This window comes from Neolamprologus multifasciatus, chromosome 20 (assembly GCF_963576455.1).
Source record: "Neolamprologus multifasciatus chromosome 20, fNeoMul1.2, whole genome shotgun sequence".
NCBI lineage: Eukaryota > Metazoa > Chordata > Actinopteri > Cichliformes > Cichlidae > Neolamprologus > Neolamprologus multifasciatus.
Window position 1 is genome coordinate 21,672,007 of NC_140458.1, and position 15,799 is coordinate 21,687,805.

Consider the following 15,799-nt stretch of genomic DNA (forward strand, 5'->3'; position numbering starts at 1 on the left):
TTTTCTACTTATCTTTCCTCATGTGGTGCTTTTTCCATTGTTATACCTCTCTCACCTGTCTTCCCCATGTGATGTTTTTGTGTTATGTATGTATGGTCGGAGGGAAAGATGGCGCCGCCATTGCGTGAAATAGGTCTGCAGCCTTAACATGAAATTTCCCCTTGTGGGACTAATAAAGGTATCTTATCTTATCTTATCTTATCTTGGTGTTTTTGCTAAGCTGACCATCTGCAGTTTCATATTTGCATGTCTATCAGACTCAAAATGGATAAACGTGTTTCCTAAAGTGCCAAAACTATTAATCCTTTCTCAGTATGCCATACTGGTTTTTAAAATATTCATTCACTTGTTTTGCATAGAAAGGGACTGTACATCCATGAACTTAAATAAAGTACAGCTCTCACTATGAATGAATCCAAAAAACTAAAATTTGGCTGTATTTGATTTCACACTGTGATGCCATTTCCACTACAGTCAGAGAGAAAGAGAAAAGGGTTTTTGGAAGCTTTTGGCCATGAGAGGGCGCTCCTTCAACATACTGACTGAATTGTGACGTCTCTGTGCCCTTCAGTACATGGCCATTTCAAATAATGCCATCACTTGGTGTTGACTGAACACGTTATGCACTGTAAGAGTAAATATGAAACACTGTAACCTTTCAGCAAGAATGCTTCCAGGGAAAGAACTGGAGTTTGAAAGTAAGGAATATGAGGATGTCATGAACAAAGAAAATGAGGTGACCTCAGTCATTGCAGTGAGTCATTTATTTATTTATAACTTTTTAAAAATGTATTTCTAAACACTACTGATTCTGCTTAAAGTCTTTAGCTTAGTGTGATTTATATCCTGTACATCAATAAGGTCATTCATTTGGATTAGGCATGGTATTATATTACATTTTAATATTTTACATCGATAATATTATCGATATATTAATACTCCAATTTTCTGCTTCCATAAGTTGTTTCTACTTAACTACTGCTGTACCTACTACTACTACAACTGTATCAAGTAAGCACAAAGGCTCCAACCACAAAAAGTGCTACTGCTCCTGATCACTTCAAGGTGCATCATTTCTATTTCACCTCAGTTTTCACTGTGGAGCTGAACAGAAATACAACAAATATCAAGTTTATTAATCTGTTTGTTTGTTTTTTAATTAATTTTTTGTACTGATCCTCATTTTTGAAAGTTTGTGTCATTTAAATACTGTACTTCACTAAGGTTGTTATAATCATTATAAACAAGAAGTATTTATGTAGAACAAGAAATAGCAAAATCTTTAACATCGTTTTATTTTATACTGATAATATTACATGAGCTACTATTGTGTGAGCTAGTCTGTCAGCTGCACAGACACAAGTCACACACCTGATCTATCTTTCTGTAAAGAAGAAATGCAGAACTTTTTAAATACAACGCTGTTCATATCTTTAACCTCCTAGGACCTGCCATCCACATATGTGTACATCACATTTTTGTTGTCTAGACCAAAATACAATATTTTACTCTACAAGGGCCTGATATCCACTTACGAGGACATTGTACTGTTTCTGTTTTATCAAATGTTAAAACGAATATTGTCATATGTGGCTCTCATTTTTCTTAGAAACAAGAATCTGCTAAAAAAAAAAAAAAATCTGGTGATTCTTTGTTTTTACATTCATCGGGTCCCAATCAGCCCAAATATCAAAGCGAAATTAAAAATGCATGCCATGAAAGAGTTCTTAAGAGGTTAGTGATAACCCTAACATAGAGTCATCTTGTTTCTGACACTGTAACAAACTAAAAATATATCCATATCCTTTTTAATTCAAGTTTCATTAAGAGTTCATCTAATGTGGACTTTTTTTGCAAGTATTTGCCCATCTCACCTTAATCTCTAAGTTACTAAGCAATAAATACGGCACTTTTTTAATGCCATCTGTCTAATACCTAATTATTTTAGATAGTTCCTATTACACTGTCCCTGTACTGGAGCTTTTGAGGAAATATTTTATTAGTTTTAAAAAGCCAAAATGGTTTAAGGGTTGCATTATTAGTTTTTATCCAGGATTCAGATCAGAACGATGGACGGAGCATTTCATTTTATTTTATCATCATTATCATGATGATAGTGATGAGTCTCAGCCCCCTAAACTGCTCCTGACGACACACACACAGTTCTCTGAAAAAACATTTTGCCCCACCCTGATTTCACATATTTGCTACACTTACATGCTTCAGATAAACACTTTAGACAAAGATCACTCGGGTAAGTACAAAATACAGTTTTTAAACTATGATTGAATCTATGAAGGAAGAAATAACATCCTGAAGACCCAGGAAAGCAGCCAGAATAGTGATTAAAGATTGTCTTTACTGAACTTCAATTGGATTTTGGTCAGCCGCGTGTGGGGGCCAGTCAGTGGTATCAATTTATTCAATCATTCAGGAACTGCCTGCATACTCTCGCGCTATGAATTTATTCTTCTTCCTGCTCCTTTTCATGCATGGAAACAGTGTTACTTTAATTGAAAGGAAGGTTGTGTATAGGAAATGAACTACTGCTGTATCATGTGTGAAACAAAATAAAAAATGAAATGAAATGACCCACAGCAACAGGCTGTCTAGCCTTCAGCTCTGTCACCACCAATCACTGCCCTTACATTAGAATAGCTTCTGTCGACTGGCAACCCTGAAATTGCGAAGTACATTGGAGTGTTTTCACAGTGGAATACACTGTTTTAAGTGTAATAATCTGTCAAATGTGTTGATTTTTTAAAATAACCCACCTCATACCATAATAATAAAAAATGTTTATGTTGTTCTCCACCTTCAACTTAACCAGGCCATACCTCTGCAGTGGAGCCCATCACTTCAACAGCCATGATTCCAGGACACACTCTAGAATCCAGCATGCTTTTGGAATGATGAAGACCAGGTTCGAGGCCATCTTCCCGCAAACAGATGCATCACACCTTGGTATCTCATGTAAGTAATGACCAACCACCACACCATCACTACTAAGGGTGGCTGTAGCTCAGGTGGTAGAGCAGGTCATCCACTGATCGGAAGGTTGGTGGTTCGATTCCTGGCTTCCCCTAGTCTACGTGCCAAATATCCTTGGGCAAGATACTAACCCCAAATTGCTCTCCGATGCATCCATCAGAGTATGAATGTGTGTGAATGTTAGCTATGAAGCACTTAGAATGATGGTGTGAATGCACAAGTTGTGTAAAGCGCTTTGAGTGCTCAGATGAGTAGAAAAGCGCTATATAAGAACCAGTCCATTTACCAGGCAGGTAAGCAAAAAAAAAATATAAATCTAGGGTTCCTGTTTTTTCACAGTGCTTTGTTAACCTTTTTTTTTGTTGTTGTTTTTGTTGAAGAGTTCCTGGCTTTATATTATAGTAGTAATATTTTGTATCCACCATCTTTTATCTTTGCACTTCTCTGAATCCATCTATGTGATGTGGCAGTGGACAATGGAAAGAAGCATCCCAAACACTCTCTACAGACCACCCTGTGTGACCACCCTGTGCTTACCAAAACAAGACTTCCTGTTCAGGCAAATATCAGGTTTGCTATTCTATTAAAATTCAAAGCTTTTTATTCTTGGGATTTTTTTTGTTAGAATTCCATTTCCTTCTCATTCAGCAATCAGCCATTAAAAATGTTTCTAGTTAGCTAACAGATTACTTAGCAAATAAGTTAAGAGATGTTAAACAAATACTGTAAATAAACACACTGAAGAAAATTACCATTTGTGTAAATCTGTTTATTCATTAAACATCACTTAGAAGTTAAAATAACTTCTTGAACTTATTTTTAATTAATTTATAAGAACACAGCTTAATCTGTGTTGAAAATAATCAATCCATGTTTTCCCTGCTGTTTTTTTAAAACCTTTATTTATACAAGCAGTGCCATTGCGGCTCAATGTTTTCTTTAAAAGAGAGATTTGTTCCAGCCAAACATATTAAAACTACAAAAATAACAGATACAATAAAATAGCTCAATTTGTCTTGTGTACACAGACAAGAACAAGTTCCTAGTGATGATTTTGCAAAATCATTTGTACGTCTTTTGAAATCTGCAATCTTCAAATCCTTCTGCAATGTATTTAATGAAGACGGCTCTGAATGTAATGATGAATGTAATGATGTCCTGAGACTGCAGTCTATGACAGAAATGTTTGCGTAACATGTACTCTGATAAATATGAGGGAGGTAAACCAGAAATAGATTTACAGATAAAGTGATACCAATGAAACATCCTGCCCCCAGTTAACCAGAACATATACAGTACAGTAGTGTGTTAAAGGTCTACAGCCAGTTATAAATATTAATGCTCCATGACAGAATCCAACAGATAAAGAGAGTGAGCAGAGGTATTCATGTAAATTATGTCACTGTAATCCTGGAGGGGTAAAAAAAAAAAAAAATTTTACTTGTGGTGAGAAACATGATCTGTTTCTGAAAACGAACCCGACCTTCAGCCTCAGTTTCTTTCACAGATAGTCAATCTGTGGCTTTAAGAAAAGATTGACATCAATTACAACACCTAGGTATTTGTAGGAGGCTACAGTTTCAATAGAAATGCCTGGAGCAGATACTAGAGAAGGAAATACTGCTGGCACGCTCTTTCTTTTGAGAACAACATGAGTTTGTTTTTTTCTGCATTTAAAACCAGTCTAAGCTGACTGAGATTGAGACTGAATACTATCAAAAGCTTGCTGTTGTTTAAAAACCAACTCGACAATAAATAATTGTATCATCTGCATAAAAATGGACAGCCGCATCTAGATTTCCCCCATTGACATAAATAGTAAATAAAGTAGGCCCCAGGAGAGAACCCTGTGGCACTCCATTAGAGACATTTAAAAACTGGAAGAGAGACCACTGAGCTGTACGCACTGCTTACAGTACGAAAGATAATGTCGTGGTCCGCCAGTCCTCGCCAGTCGACCTGCCATGTATTTGGATTTGTGTTGTCTACTTTCCTCTGTGCAAGTTTGTGAGTGTGTGGCGATGTTCACGTTTTGGTGCAACACTAGGCCTGGATAGTTTTCTCGCCTTGGAGCCAGCCACACCCGTGGAGTAATCACACTCCCCTGATGCTGTTTAGCCTTGGCAAGGGATCACTATCAAACAGAGTAGCTGAGCTACAGACGATGCTGGATCGTTGTTGTACACAGTCAGTACTCCAGCTCGCCAGGTGAAAGTCTTTGTGATAAGAGTACATACTGCAGTGTCTTATTGTTTCCAGGTGAATTACGGAAACGTGTGGAAGGAGCTGCGCACCATTTTACATAGACACAGCTGGAAGTTGTTTTGTCACCACGGACCATGGTGAGAAGTCACTGCACGGGAACTGGGAATCATCACAAGGAGAGATCACTCACTGTGGATAATTTGCACCATTTATTTTGATTTACTGTAAATAAGCGCACTGTCTTCAACTCAGGGAGTCCTGAGTTTCAGAAACCTGACAGATAATTAGAGAAACAGCCAAATGCCTGGTTTGAAAGGCCTATTTCCAGTAATTGTTGGCATAAAGTGCCATAGTCAACAGTGTCAAACGCTTTTGATGGATCAATAAAAAGAGCTGCAGAGTAGATCTTTGCGTCCAGGGCTTCACTGAGAACTTTTAGGGAGGCAGTTACAGTACTGTGCAGTTTCCTAAAACCAGATTGGAAAGGAAATAAAATACTATTTTAAACCAGATAATTTTTAAGTTAATTATTTACCAGCCTTTCAAGAACCTTAGGTACAACACAAAGTTTGGAAATTGGCCAGTAATTATTAGTCATGGAAGAATCACCACCTTTCCATAGGGGGAGTACAAAGGTGCACCGCCACATCCCTGCTAAAGTGTTCTGTTGTATGGAAAGATTACAAATATGATATTTGTAGCCAGGCACAAGACAAAAGGAGAACCGGCTGACCTTTTGGCCCTGCAGTGTCCTCGGGGATAGAAACAATTAGGACAGGAGGCCTAGTTGAAGAGCTCTCTCCCAGCACCTCATTCATAAGGACAAACCAGGTCAGCTGCAGTGGGCTTCTCACTGACTCCCTCTCCTGAACTAGATCCTTTCAATCCTGAAGACAAAGGAAATCAAAAAGGCAGCTGACAAAAACACTAAACATAAACATAAACTTATTTTTAAAGATAATTTGGTCATAGAACTAAAATGAGGAACAATACTGTCTGGAACAATATATCCTGGCTGCATTGATATCAAACGTTCTGTATAGGATGAGGGTTAATAAAACTGTACTCATGTGCACAAGATGCTTATGAGTATAGTTTAAACTGACAGATTATTTACTCTCATACTTCAGAACCACAGTGGCAGAATCTTTGATGAAAAGGAAATTTTCATCTGTCATTTGGATGAAATGAGCTGTTGGAACCTAAAACACGTGTTGTTTAAATTCTTACTTTATATGAAACCCGCCACCGCACCCCCCAAAAAGAGCTTAGTTTCAGAAAATCACAAATAGCTGTGTATACATCCTGTAAAACTTCCATGCAAATGCTAAAAACATAACAATCAAAGGGTTTTAAGCTTTTAATTGTTATTCCACTATATATTCATATACCTACATATAAAAAAAAATTATCTCCCTCTCTGTCTCCTGCTGCTACGGTACCACCATTTTTAAAATCTTTGACCATGCCAGTCACATACTTCACCAGGCTCATTTTGACCCCTTGTCATTTTAATCATCCTGTAACTAATTTAAAACCACATCATCTCATGTTTCATGCCTTTTCCTACAGTGAGCTTATTCATCAAATATGAGGACATGATTTTAACCCTACATAAATTTGAACCCATAATAAAGGCACTGCCAAGTTACCTAACAACATGATTGTTTATACACAGTTTGACTAGTTAAATTGGTTGATAAATATATATATATATATATATAAGATTATGACTAAATAAAACACGAGAAAATACTGCATTACTGCAATTGCTGAGAGGCTGGAGATAGTTGATCAAAGCCAAATGTAGAATGATAAACTTTGACTGTTTTTCTTTTTCAGTAATTATCTAAAATGTGTTTCTTCATTTTTCTGGCCAGAGTGAGGTCAGTTTAAAAATAGAACCTACAAAAAAAAATGCTGCATGTTACCCAAAATTCATTTTTTACTTCCATAACGTTCTTCTTCTGTAACAATTATATTATTTGCATGTGTCATTTATTTTTGTATTTGTTATATCCTTGTATTTTTGATGATGAAAGTTATTTGTTTAAAAAAAATGAATCTTAAATACTTGTTTTGTGAAATCTTAAATAAATGTGAAAAGATGCTAGAATGTGAGCTAATTAACACAAAGAATGAACATATGGGGATAATATGGTAAAAGCAATTTATTACTGCTTAATTAATATTGAGGTAGTGTGCAAGTTACAAACAGTGATAATGGTTATATAGTACTAATAACTAGCAACAACAGAAAGTGTTAATAATGTGGCAACTTGTTTGTTAGACAAATGTGTAAACAGTAGAGCCACAGTTTACACAAATTCAAATTTTATTTGTCACACACACAACCAAACACAGAATAACATGAGGTGAAATGCTTATTGCTGTGCAATGCCCGACCAGAACTGACAGTAATATTTACAGATTTAACTCAGAAATTTACAGTAAGATGTGCAAATAACAGTTTGCGTATGAAATTATTAATAAAAATAAATTATAAATCATAAGAAGTGTGCAAAAGGAAAAACTATAGTGCGTGTGGAGATGCGTGTGACAGAGTCCCATCCTACAGTGATGTGATGTGTGTGGGCGAGTTCAGTCCTACACCTGGTTTAGGGCCCAAATAGCCTGGGGGAAGAAGCTCCTCCTCATTCTCTCTATTTTGGGCTTAAGGGAGTGGAAGCGCTTCCCAGACCTCAACAGAGAGAAGAGTCCATTGTTGGGATGGGAGAGGTCCATCATAATCTCCCTGGCGTTAGTCTTGCACCGCTTAGTGTAAATGGACAGCAGGTCAGGAAGCTGAATGATGCGCACCACTCTTTGCAGATCTTGTTTGTCCTGCTTGGTGCTGTTCCCAAACCAGGTGCAGATGTTTCCCGTCAGGACTGTAATATTTCAGTATTCTTTGACAGTGCTTTTTTTTTCTTGTTCTAATGTGATGTTTTGTGAATACAGAGAAAAGTAGTTACGAGTTTGTGTTACAGAAAATTTTAGGCCTGCACATAGATTCAAGTCTCTCAAATCACCAGCGGCAATCTCCGAATTGATCATGTTTTTTTTCTTATCTTGTGGAACAAACTACTTACGTGACCTGAGATCTGCCACATCTGCATGCACATGCAAATGTAAACTAAAAACATTTCTCAAGGTTCTCATTGGTTACTCTGTCTGCATGCAAGCGTGGGTGGGTGGGGGTCTTTGTGGTTTGTCTTTGGGTTGGATGTGGGTTCTGAGTAAATGTTTTCACATGCATTTGTTTGAATGCAAAGCATGTTAAGATAATTTGAGCGCCAAAAACCAATGTTTTCATCAGGTGTAAACTCACAACCAACCCAGCCAGATTAACTCATTTATCAATACAAACAATGTTTTGGTAAATCTTACAGTTAAGGTTGGCTCAGGTGACCCTTAATCCTCTTTTAGTTACACTGCAGTAGAGGTATGTGTTTATAGACCACTCTGTGTTTAACCATTATTTATTATCAATCTCTGTCTCTTTCTGTTAATGCAGCATATTTATATTCAGTGACATTAGAACATTTTTGCTAACAAAATAATATAAATACAGAGGCAAAACAAACAACATAGGAAACACATTTCTCATACAAGGCATAGTAGATTACAGTCAAACTAGCCCATCAGCCAGTACATTTTCAGACCCTTTCTTGTCTTTTATGTCAAAACTGTATTCCTGCAGCATGAGGGCCCAGCACGTAAGGCGCTAGTTGTGATTGAACATGTGTGCCAAGAGTACAAGAGGGTTATGATCAGTAAACGCCTCAATAGGTAACGAACTGGACCCTAGGTAGACATGGAAATGTTGAAGGGCCATCAGAAACGCCAAAGACTAGTGAGCCTCCCTGAAAGCCTGCCTCAGGTATGCTTTTATCCACACCTGACTAGGTGTGGTCAATTAGCAATATCTGAACACACTGAAGAGATTAGGGGCTGCAGAGGGGCGTAACACATGTAGTCCCACTGAGACTCAGGGTCTCATTTACGAGAGATACCTGTTGCAAACTTTATCCCTTAAAAAAACATTACATTTGTTGATGAATGTGAGCTGTGTATTTGAATTTACTTCAGTACATAAGATATTTTAATTTTGGTTTTGGCATCTGCTGTCTGCTAAGATATTAACATTGTTTTTTCTTTTTATGGCTAAAGACTGTCAGAGCTGTAGTGGTGTTTAACTCAATCAGCTCACATCACACATGTGAACATCATTAAATAAATAAATAAAATAAAATAAAGCAATATATATATATATATATATATATATATTACTCCGTTGTTTGCTGTCTTGGCTACAGCCATGGCTTCAGTATGAAAAACTTGTTTAAGATCAGGCCAAAGTATCTCAATCAAATTTAAGTTTGGAATTTAAATAGACAACTGCAAAAAATTTTTGTATTTTTAAATTGAATTTAATGTAATTTATTTAAGCTCAGGGGTCGACTTAGCCTACAGTAATTAGGTCCAGCAGTAATCAGACGTGATGCAGCTAGTGAAATGGAAAATTTATTTTCAAAAGATGATTATGTTTTGGTGCGTAAGTTTATTTGTAAATAGTTGTAATTTTATTTATTTTAATTTAAATCTAATAGAAAATAAAGTGTTAAAATAATGGAGGTCTATGTATTTCCTTAAGTGACTATATTAAGGTTTGCACACATCAGTGCACTATTTAAGGACTATTGTCATTTCATGTGATTTCTTAATCTTAATTTTCTTAATATTCAAATATGTAAAGCCAAACATTATATTAGTACTGACAGCTTTATGCAAATAAACTGAGAGAAGAGGATTTAGATAGAGATATACCAGTCATGATCGACTGTTTTAATTTTGTGGTGATAAATACAATGTTGAAAGAAAGCCAGTGTTTTATGCCTGAAATATTCATGTGTAAAAGGTAGTTATGGCATATGTGATACATTGTTGAATAGTGTGTGTCTCTACAGCATGTGTTGGAGGACAACAGGGTTGGTTTGTGCATCCAGAGAGTCTTGTTTGCTGGTTAGCATGCCCTTTAATTTTGCATTCAGTTTGATACAGATGTAAAGCACTGAAATTCATGAATCTGTTGTTTAAGTAAATATTCAAAACAAGTGAAAGCTCCAAAAACATATTTTTTCCCCCTTAAACACTTTAAAACCCAGTTCGTTATGGATATTTTTATGTTTCCTGAGAATATGTCTGAAGCAGAAGCATATGTACGAGTACAGTTTCCTGTTTAGATAGACGATCTGGTTTCAAAAATACAACCCAGAGGTTTGTGGCTTCATTTCTGTTAAGCTTGCTCCTAACTTGAGCTGATGGTTGAGTCAGTTATGCCTTAACTCTGATCGGGCCACTGATAAATGTGGTCACGACACCACTGTGTGAGTCATACGCTTCAAAGTGAGATCAAGAAGAAATCAAACAGATTTCCAATAAAAAATGGAATTGAAAAACATTTTGTTACTTTAAAACTAGTTAATTTATTTTTACAATTTTATTTAATTCACTTTATGTTAGTGTCTCTTAGTGAACCAGACAGATATGAAGAAGGGCCAGAGATGCACACAAACTGATTTAGAAGGAGTTATAATATGTAACTTGTGTGAACCTTGACATTCATTATTTGCTTTGTTAACACCTGTAAATCATTCAAGCATAAAAAAGGAACCTAGACTAACTACATGTGGTGCAGTAAAGGTGATTATATCCATGTTGAGCTAACAGCATCAGAACAGCGGCCCTCGTTCTATGATTACGGTTACTGATGCCACATCAATTACAGCTTCCAACTTTACCCTGAATGCTTTACATGTCACAACGTTTACACATTTACTGTGACGTGGAAAGGTTTTGGATCCTTCTTTAGACAAAAAAAAGCATGACTAAACACAAAACGCAGTTTCTAAATAACGGGGTTTATAATTAAGGAGGAAAAATAAATCAATTTCCCATGGTGAGTGTTTCTTTTTCACTCACTCTTGTGTCTTTTGTCCTGTCTCCCTTCCTTCACCCCAAACTGGTCGTAGCACATGTCTGCCCCTGCCTGAGCCTGGTTCTGCTGGTGCTTAAAAGGGAGTTTTTCTTTCCCACTGTTGCCAGTGGTGTTCATAGTGGGTCGTCTGATTGTGGGGTATTCTCTGTACTATTCTATGGTCTTTACCTTACCTTGAGGTCTTGTGATTTGGCACTAAATGCTGCCAAAACATAGACACACTCACATGACCCCTATTTTAGTTTCTTTACATTGGCTTCCAGTTGATTTTAGATTCTCCCGCTTGCATGCAGAGCATTAAATGGACAAGTTCGTGACTACTTATCTGAACTTCTTGGTACAAACACTGCTGCTTGCTGTCTTCCCTCACAAGCTCAAAATATAAGACTGAATACTGTAGGTGACAGAGCTTTTCAGTCTGCGGCACCAAGGCTTTGAAACACCTCATCTCCCCGGCTTTTTTTTGGTGGCTCCTCGTAGTCTTTTATAAAACAGTTAAAAACATTTCTGTTTATTCAGGCCTTGTGCTGACATTTTTTTTAATCTATGTTTTTTTTAATTCTTTTCTAACATAGTTCTCTATTGATATTGCATTGTGACTGTTATGTCTGTGTTATATAAACAATCTTACTTTACTATATTAATAAAATCAAACTGCATTAAAAGTGAATTGATTAATGTGCATCAAAGTAGGATGAAAAAAGTGTTTTCTTTCAACCTGCTGAGACCCCTTGAACAGAGTGTATCTCTTAGAAAATCAGACATCTCTTGGAAGTCTTTTAGTGACCTATTTTGCTTTCACCTAATGTGCGGTTGGGCGTAAATGTATTTCCGCAGCTAACCAAAGGGCACTTGAGAATATTTTTTTCCCAGTTACTCACAGCTCTGAAAAGTCTCCAGCCACAAAGCCACAGTCACACTCATTTTCTCTCGTATACTCATTTTATACCTGTGACCACAGTTCAGGCAACATTCACATGTAAAATCTGACTGTAAAATAGATGGATAATTTCATTAGAGTGACTAGTAGATATGCATTACCATTCGCTTGGGTGTGTTTTTAAAGCAAATTTCTTGTGCTTTTATGCATATTTTATATATTATATCTTGTATATAATCTTTCTACACTCCAAATGAATGTTTACTTGCTATATATGCAAAATATTCATATTTACATTTATTGCACAGCCTTTATAATTCCCCTTCATGTCAGTGTAATTTTTACGCAAATGCCATTCTCTCTATTTTAAGGATGCTTTTTTTAAAAAACAATTTTCATGCAACTTCTAGATGCTGTGTGATAAAATATACCTGGTTTGTTGTTTTTCTGTCTTCTCACTAAAATAATCTTTCCATTCTAAGAATTTTTTTTGCTGATATGAGCTGATGTTTGCTCTGCTAATGATTGCTATATGTGCTGCTTCCAGTATTAGTTTTTTTAGTATATAATGTTCTCAGACATATAAAAGATCAAGAGGTTGATATTTGGTAGAATTTTATTCAAGAAAAATTATTGTTGCTGATGATACAGCAACAATCTTTATGGCAATTTGTTCAAATTAAAACTTTAAAATGTTTTTTTGATATTTTCTACCTATTAATTTTATTATTTTAGTATCAGAACTTGGCAATCTGTCTTTGCTTGTATTCAGAAAGGAATATGGTCATTTAGTATGAAATCAGCATGGGCCGTCTGCTCAACTGTCCCTGATTTCCATAAAAATGTTATGACCCAACATTTCATCTGTCACGGTTCTGGGTTTTTCTGACCCAGCTTTTTGAGTTCTTGTGTTTTTATATTATGGTTTATGTTTTGAGTCCTTTGTTGTACTGTGTTTGTTATTTCCCTAGGTTTCAGTTATGGTTATCATAGGTTTATTTCTTAGGTTTTATAATATGGCTTCCCTGTGTTCTATGTTGTGTCTACTGTGCCTTTCTGTACCATGTTTCAGGTTCCTATGTTCTGTCTCCCCAGTTGCTGTTAAGTTTACATGTCTAGAGTTCAGTCCTATTTTTCTTTGAAGGTCCGTGTCTCATGTCAGTGTTTCTAGTTTTGCTTCCCTTGTCTCGTCCAGCCTGATTACTCCCAGCTGTGCTCTCCTTCTGTGTCTCATTACCTCGTTATCCCTCAGTATATTTAAGCCCTGTGTTTCTCTTTGTAGGTGTTGTAGTCTCCCTCATGGCTGTGGGTCCCTGTGTGTTAGTTATCCATGTCCCAGTTTAGTTTTGTTATATTTTTTTGTGCCGTTCTGCAATAAAGCAGCTTTTTGAGTTTAATTCCTATGTGGTGAGTTTTGCGTTTGGGTCCTTCTCCTGCCTGAACACAGCCGAATCATGACATCAACATAAATATTCCCCCAAATTTTTGATTCATACTTCTGAATTTTAGATTTTCAATTTTAATTCTTGCAAAAATTAAAAATTTTTATTGTCGTTCAATTTTCAAAGTAGATTGACAAATTATGGAAACATATGCCACAAAAACAAAAATATCAGATATCAATAATCATTACCCAGAAAATTATTTTGTTAAATATGTACACATTTTTCCATTCAAGACCACTCCAATTTCAATATTTTCTGCTCTGCTGTATGTTTTTTGCATAAAGATGTTATAGTACAAAGGGTGAATATATATTTTATATATGGATTGCTGTTGATTTTATTTGTGCATGAATATCTCCTATTTTCCTTTCTTACAGTCAGCATGAGTCAGGATGTGTTCCCTGGGACTGATATTTAAAAAATAGAAATCTGTTGGCTATTCAAGATCCTGAATTTCAAGATGGCACTCGAATTATGATTCAGAAAATACATTTGTTAAACAAATACACATAGAACCATTCTACCTACCATTTTGAGGCCTTCTGTGATAAATACCATAGTCGATAAATACCATAGTGGCCTAAAAGTCGGTTGACTGACCTAAAAAAAATAAAAACTGTTTAGGCAAATTGGAGAGGGTTTAACAGAAAATGTTCGGAAATGCTTTGCTGATGTTTAACAAAAAATATTATTTTTAAATTTTAGTCAGAATAACCTAAGAACTCCAGAATTGTATTGTTTTCAGACAGTCTGCTCATGTATTTTGATTTTGTGATACAACTTGTCATATTTGCAATCAGCACAATTTTTGTCACTTCTGATGAAGAATTTCTTGTTGAAATAAAGCATACAACATGCTTTATTTTGCATTCAAAATTAACTATTTAGAAATTGTCACCATATGTTATCCTGATTCAGTTTTATGGTAAGAATGACTAGTTAAAACGGTAATAGTAATATAGTAATAAGGTAGTACATTTAAAAATAGTTTTTGTGATATTTATGCTCACATATTTCCAAAGTTTTCAACATGCAAAAAATATAAAGCAAAAATTTCACAGTAATGATCATCACACTTTGGATCAGATCTTCGGGGGAAATGCACATGTTTAACGTAATTGTTGTCTTAGTTATAATTAAGGTATCATTGAGAAACTCCTGAATTTCGTTCTATTTGGATTCCATTATAGACTTGAATTTATTCTATTTTGATTGGAACAATTATTATTTGCTGAATTTAGCTTCAGTCTTCAGTTTTGTAAATACCTCATTCAGAAATCGTCAGTCTTTTGCAATATTACTTTTTTTTTCATTAGCATGTGCTTACATACTGATTTTTGCAGGAGTGCTAGACTCCAAGCTTTTTTTTTATTTTTTAACAATAAAATTTCACAGTACTTGTTATGCTTGTAATATCTTTAAAATTTAGACCAAAATGGGAGATAGTTGGGTAGAAAATCTTAAAGAATTGGCTGATTTTAAGTGGAATACCCAATATGACCCCGTTTGAGGCAGATATTATATAATGATTGTGAAGTCTATACTGCAATCAGTAGTCTATGTCATAAATCTGTAATGTGTAAATAGTTAGAATTCCGTTTCTAGATGAGCCTGCGTCAACATTTTTGGAATTAATTAATTAACAGTCAGTTATTAATCATTGAATCAATAGTTGATCAATTCACAATTTTTATAAAATCTCTAGTGTGTGTAAAAGCATGATAGTGAGTTTGAGTTCAACGAAGAGTAAAGCATAAAAAGGTGCTGTATAAGAAATAAGTGCACTTGTGTGTTAGTTTTCTTTAAAATTAAGACAATATTCGGCAGTCTAAATTTGGCGCGTATGCTGCTCATTTCCATTTTTGGTGGGCGAAGCCATGGCAATATAAAGCCGAGAACATCATTTGTCTGTCTCACTCTCAAGTCATGAGCTGTGGTGATGATGTGGTTCCTCCTCCTGCTTCTCCACCTTGCTCACATTGGGCTGATGATCTCAGGCAAGTTAATTTAATTTATTTCATTCTGAATACGATTAATTATTGTTATTTGTTAGATTTAAGAAAGTATCTTAAAAATGTCTGTGAAGTATTTAACATCTTTGAAATACTGTTTTAAAAAAAGCTCCGTGTGTCTGTGTGTGTATGGATCTGAACTGAGTCGAGATTTAATACTCAATTTAAACCAAAGTAATTAAATAAATAAGCGTGCTATTTGCTTGCAAAATATATTGAAGTAAGTTTGTGTCAAAGTCGAAGTAGGAAGTGTTGTGTCCTCTAA

General features: G+C 35.5%; 1 protein-coding gene and 1 long non-coding RNA gene across 2 annotated transcripts in view; both read left to right on the forward strand.

Moving 5' to 3' along the window:
• The window catches only part of LOC146494904 (scavenger receptor cysteine-rich type 1 protein M130-like), a 49,618-nt gene that overhangs the window by 21,054 nt on the left and 12,765 nt on the right, over nt 1-15,799 (forward strand).
• LOC146494906 (uncharacterized) lies at nt 463-9,417 on the forward strand. The gene is made up of 4 exons (XR_014871407.1): nt 463-754; nt 2,831-2,973; nt 3,462-3,561; nt 5,251-9,417. It is a non-coding gene; the product is annotated as an uncharacterized LOC146494906 (long non-coding RNA).